The 6,634-nt window shown below is 38.5% G+C and overlaps 1 non-coding gene across 1 annotated transcript; it reads right to left on the reverse strand.

Annotated features, from left to right (window-relative positions):
• Positions 1 to 6,339: 6,339 nt before the first annotated feature.
• On the reverse strand, positions 6,340 to 6,411 carry trnah-gug (transfer RNA histidin (anticodon GUG)). The gene has a single exon. It is a non-coding gene; the product is annotated as a tRNA-His (tRNA).
• Between the last annotated feature and the right edge of the window lie 223 nt (positions 6,412 to 6,634).

Here is a 6,634-nt window from a genome sequence, read left to right on the forward strand (position 1 = left end):
TGTGTCAGGGGCTTCAGATCAGAGAGGGGCTGTGAATGTACGGGCCGCATTCCTCGCAGCTTTTCAGGCGGCTCTTCACAGAGGCCGGAGCTTTTTTTTATTTTCTTAGCTGGACTCTCCTCCCCCACCGCTTTCTCCCCAGCGCGGTCAGATCAGCCCTTTTCAGCAAAACGATGGATGACTCAGAGTGTACAAGAGTCAAGGAGGTCATTAAAACAATACCAGTTTTATTTTTTATACAGGGACACATCGAACGGGTTGATGTGCATAACTTTTGTCTTTTTAACTACTTTACTTATTTTGAACGTTATTTGTGGTACGAGTTGTACAGTAAAGCGAAATCAGATTTAGCAGAGAGAGACACAAGCCGGTAAGAACATGTTTTTGTACACAATAAGAATCAGAGAGGTATCTATTTTATTAAATGCTTCTTTATTGTTAATAACATACACAAGGTGGGAAGGAAGGAAGGAAATGATGCTACATCAGCTCAATGTATAGAATATTAATCTGAATTGCGCTGGTGCTGTTTCTGCTCACGTTTCAAAGATAATGTGAACTATTGGCCGGGTGACTGAGAATCTGCGATGCTGTTTTAAACCCTAGATGCTTAAGCTATATGCTGTTAGGTCCTAGCTGTTGATTTGACAGATCTGTTCAGGGTGATGCTGTGTCTGTCTGTCAGTCTGTCACCATGTGTAAACATAAAAAAACAGCTTTATGTTATCACCAGACTACTTACAGTTAAAAGGAATGCCACATGGCTATACTTGGCTCTTGAAACAGAGCAGGGCATTAAGGCTTCTGGATATGTGTGAGCTCAGACCCCACCCCAACACATACAGCGCCGCTTAAACTCCTCTTGAGGAGACCTATGTGTAATGAAAAATAATAAAATCGATATATGCAATAAGCCCACAAAGTATTTTGAATATAAAGTATTGACTATTTCTGTTTGCTATGTGTGCTTTGTTACAACCGGAATTGACTTTGATATAGAAAATACATTTTATATTGCACTGATGTTGAAAGTTGCCCTGGATAAGGGCGTCTGCCAAAAAAAATAATAATAATAATTAAAAAATAATAATAATAATAATTTAAAATAATAATAATAATAATAATAATAATAAAGCATTTCCCAAATTTCAACGTTTGTAGCGAAATAGTCAACTCTATCACATCAGTATGTCATGTATTTCAGTACACTGTGCATGTTTCAACACAATTGTACATTACTTAGATACAGACAATGAGTCTCATAAAGCAGTTTGCAAAACTAGTGAAATACATCTGGTGTCTCATATATCTGTACAATATCACATAATTGCAAAAATGGTTTAAAACCATAAAAAGGAAGACTTAAAATCAGACACCCAGATAAGAACTACATAGAATTCATACAGAATATAATTTAGAGATGTTACTGAATCACGTTACTCAGACAGGGTAGAAATGCTTGACCGCTGGATTTGTACAGGTTTTCTGGTGATAAATTCTCCGTCATTAGGGGGTCTGTTTTGTGTTGTTGCCACTCCTGCAAACCCCACCGCGGTGCTGAGAGCAGGACGTGCTGCTTGCGAAGCCCCTCCACTGCAGTGTGATCCTGTCAGGGCATCAGTGGGATGACTGTGTGAACTGTTTCGGTGAAGCAAGTTCTTAATAAAACATTCAAATATTCAACTGTATCAGTTTGGTCTTTATAACTCACCCTGTTATTATGGTTATTTATTTATTTATGTATGTATTTTCTATTTATTTTTTATCGTTTTTCTCTATTTCTAGCCAATCTCTCTTTTTCTGTGCCTGATTGTTTTGTGTTAACCCTATCTCACTACAGACCTGCTGGATTCACGCATGATCAGGTGTGACTGTAGTGTGACTGTGTCTCCCTGCGCTTGTCTTTCGCTGTGGTCTCTAAGGTTGCTGCTCCCTCTGGCCTTTATTCTGTTTATGTGCTGCTGGGTCGATCTCACTCCCTGAGATGCTGAGACTGGAGACTATTTTTCTAGAAAAAGTATAAATCTACTGTTTTAATAGACACATACTTAATGAATGATACATATTTAATATGTCTAAAGTTACTTTAGTATTTTTTAATTTATTTTTTTCTTAACATCATGGGGTGCATTCTTTATTTGTGTAAGAAAGTTACTACTATAAGGCTTCTGTTTGACCGTGGAGAGTTATCTAACTAGCAAAGAGAGCTGTGTTCAGTTAAATGCCGGTTATATCATGTATTTCTTAAGTTAAATAAGTGTGGTTTAGTTTCATTTACTTACTATATTATTATTTTATATATTATTAAATATTATATTATTATATTGTGTTTTCATTTTTTATGTCTGTACATAAGTTACTAGTTAGTTGTACTGAAGTCTGTTCAAATGTCTTACTGTCAATACAACCAAGACCATTAAGGTCTTCAGACTGCACCCCCAAGCTATTATAATGTGTAAATTATATAAATATACATACACACATAGATTTTTGCTTAAATCATATTGTGTATTTACTTAATCTTATTGCATGAATGGATTACATTAGATATTTATTTAAAATAATTTGATGTTTTGTTACTAATATTATTACAAATGCTGCTTTTATTGAGTTTTATTGAAATTTCACAGTTTCTACATATATATTCTATGGTTCTTCTAAGGATTTCTTAAGTTAACTTAGTAACGTTACATTTCATTTACATCACCGGGTGTTGTGAATACACACACACACACACACACACACACACACACACACACACACACACACACAAACATTTAAAACATTATATTTGTATTTATTCAAGCTTTACATTGACCTTTTCTTTAAATAACATGTTTGATATATTCTACAATACAGGAAAATATAGGTCTTGGGTAGGAGTGGTATTTGCTGATATTATGTTGATTACTGAAAGTTCCAATTACATTTTCTGTACTACATTTCTTTTACTTTTGTGCATATTCAGGATTTTCTAAAGTTTAGACCATTTAGCCTGACTTATCATTCTTTAGCTCTGTACGTAAAAGTTGCAATCTAGTACAAATCTGTGCAAAGTGGAGGAAGGGCTGAATCTTATTAGGATCTGAAAAAGAAAAAGAAAAGAAACCTGGGGCCGTGATCTCCAGCTTGCACTCGGTATATATGTAAACACACACACACACACACACACACACACCTTTAAAACTTCATAATTTTATTTATTCAATCTTTACATTGTATCTGTTATTTAAATAATACGTTTGATGTATATTCTGAAATGCAAGAAAATATTGGTCTTGGGTTGGTGTAGTATTTACTGAGATTATGCTGATTACTGAAAGTTTTAATTTACATTTTCTATATTACATTTCTTTTCATTTTGCTCATATTCAGGATTTTCTAAAGTTCAGTCCATCTTGTGTCTCTCAAGCTGTCCACAGCCCCCACCGCTTCTACAGATCGCTATCTCTCAACACATTCCATTATCCGGGGGTTGGGGGGCCCATCGCCTCAAACGTAAACAGAGCTGCTTCTTAAATTGAAAACAGACCCCACCTGTCACCAGTGCCCTGTTAGCTCCACCCGCAAATATTTAAATTCTTCAGACCAAACTCTAACGTGATAGGCTATTTCTTCAGTGCCCTGTCAACTCCGCCCCCAAATATACTAATTCTTCACCGATCCGAGGTTACTAAAGACGTAGACATCTCCTCGCCACCCCCACTTGCTCAAAAATCTCCAGACTGACATAACCCTTGTCCATTTGAAAGAGGTAACAGCTTTGGCCCTGTTGAAGAGACAGCCTTGTGGATCTCGCTTAAGTAGAAGTATCTATGTTACTAAAGAATCGGGAGGGCTTTAATAGAACTCTTTTGGAGCTTCACTCTCGCGTAGGGAAAAATAGCTATTCTACTAAATAAATCGGGAGGACTTAAATACAACTCTTTTGGAGCTTCACTAGCGTAGGGAAAAATATCTATGTTTTCTAAAGAATCTGAAGGGTATACATAGCGCTCTTTTGGAGCTTCACACGTATTGAGAAAAATAGCTATTTTACTAAAGAATCAGTCTGGCTTAAAGACAAATCTTTTGGTGGGTTTGAAAAACAGTTGAAGACCCCCACCACCCTGCACATTCCTTCGGAACCCATCAACTCAAGTTCAAGGTCAAAAGGTCAAATCCCCCTTAACCCCCCTAGGAAGGGCCCCCCCCCCCGAGTTCAACTCAAGTTCAGGTCAAAGGTCAAATCCCCCGCAGCCCCCCCTTTCGATAAAGTGCCCTATATTACTACTAATGTGCAGTAAAAATTGGCAACAAAAGAACAGAATTCTTCACTCAGAGGCGGGGAGTGAGGCAGAGCTGCAGTCTGAGCCCAACACCGTTCAACATCTACATCAATGAGTTGGCAACGGTGTTGGAGCAGTCTGATGCCCCTGGCCTCACCCTAAATGACACAGAAGTAAAATTCCTGCTCTATGCGGATGACTTAGTCCTGCTGTCACCCACAGAGCAGGGGCTTCAGCAAAACCTGGCACTGCTAGAGCAGTACTGTCAGTACTGGGCCCTGGCAGTAAACATGAAGAAGACATAGATCATGATTTTCCAAAAAAAGGCCAAACCTCAGGGAAACAAATACCACTTCACGCTAGGCAACACTACCCTAGAACACACCTCACACTACACTTACCTGGGCCTGACTATTAGTGTGTCAGGGGGGTTTAACCTGGCAGTGAAGGCACTCAAAGACAAAGCAAGAAGAGCTTTCTACGCAATCACTCCAGTACAGCCCTGAACAGAGTCCCCTGAGTCAGCTGGCCCTGAAGCTCACGGCACTGACCCCCGCTAATATCAACTGCTTTGACAACACTACGAAACTGTTTGTCATGCCAATAAAGCACCCTTGAATTCAAAACAAAATGAGAGAGAGAGAGAGAGAGAGAATGAACAGTGAGTTTGCTAAGAAAACTCAAAATAGGCTATTCCACTATCACATTCACTAAAATCTAAATAAATAAATAAATACATTTACTTGAGTACGATTGAAAGTAGCTACATTTTTACTATTACTCAAGTACTGTTTGAATGGGAGACAGGAGAATTTTTACTTTTACTGGAGTAAGTTTTTGATAGAATATTTTTACTTTTACTCAAGTATGACTTCCGATTACTTTATACACCTCTGCTCATGACCTCATACATCCCCACTGCCAGCATGCGCCTCTCAAACTTTGTGTTCCTGTACTGTTGCCTTGGCAATATGTCTTGGTCTCCCATGTCGTCTAGCGGTTAGGATTCCTTGTTTTCACCCAGGTGGCACGGGTTCGACTCCCATAAGTTTATTATCATGGGGGATTTCGTTTGTATCGTGCCAGTCACCCTCTATCACATTGTATTGTACTGTACATTACAATTAAGAAAAAGTGGAATGTCGTACTGGACAATCAAAGGACGCAATAATATGACAGATTCCAATACATAACTTTTGAAATATTATTACTACTACTACTGTCAATGTGAAGTTTACTTTTGGTATTTTTTGTAGAATACCATACCGTATACTGGCCCATTTCGACCACTGGGTTTTCGTGTAATACGAATTAAAAATAAGCAACGGCAAGGATATTTGCAAATTGACAATTCAGCACACAAACTCGATGTCTCATGTAGCCTGTGGTTGCCATTGACAGCGTCAGCACAGGTGATAAATGTGAGATATGGGGCAGATTCCTTACAAGATCATGTATATGTTTGTGTTTACATAAGAATTGATGTATTTTTGATAACTAGTTGTGAAGCATCCAAGAGATAAGGATTTGTTTTCTCAAGCACAAAAATAAAGATAAGCAGAGAGTAATAGAAGGAGACGTGTGTTTTGAATGGCCGTGCGTCTGGACAGACAAGTGTCAAAGTTCTGTCGTCTACAAACAGCAGGCCAGGCCTGAGCCCTGCCCGTTCCTCTCAAAAGGCATGTTTTGGCGCGAAACTGACAAGCAAATGCAGTGTTCTCATTGAACAGTTTTCAGTGTCCGCTATACAACAAGCATCATGTACTCATGAATTCGAACTATCTCACATGAGCCAGCCCTGAGCTTTCTAGTTTTGTGTTGTTTTTTTAATCACCCTGGCGACTGGATTCGACACCCAAACAATGAAATGAAGTTTCATTAATATCGATGATACTTATTAATGATTTAGATGGATGTAATCCACAATGTAATTAATTTGCAAATAGAGGTTCAGTTTTCAATATTTAGTTTAACTCTATAATGTATTGATGTTGTTGCTGATATAACAATATACTTTCCAAGAATGGAATGATGAGAGAAGGACACTGGGCTGGTGTGTGGGGACTCCCATTGCCGTGACCCGGATTCGAACCGGGGTTGTTGCGACCACAACGCAAAGTACTAACCACTATACGATCACGGCCAGCTATTTGAATGATGTTCATCAGTTTACGGAACAGGCGACGGAAGATGTAATGTTATTTTACCGTAGTATTCATTTTTAAAGTATACTAATGAAGGTCATATTTCTTGGGTGGCGCAGTGTTGTGTGATGTAGGCTTATGTTTTCTAAGACTGACGTGGTGCTGAAAACAGCTCCCGAGAACAAGCCTCCTGCTCAGCTACATGAGTAGATAGTAGGGTTT

This window comes from Amia ocellicauda, chromosome 16 (assembly GCF_036373705.1).
Source record: "Amia ocellicauda isolate fAmiCal2 chromosome 16, fAmiCal2.hap1, whole genome shotgun sequence".
Classification (NCBI taxonomy): Eukaryota; Metazoa; Chordata; class Actinopteri; order Amiiformes; family Amiidae; genus Amia; species Amia ocellicauda.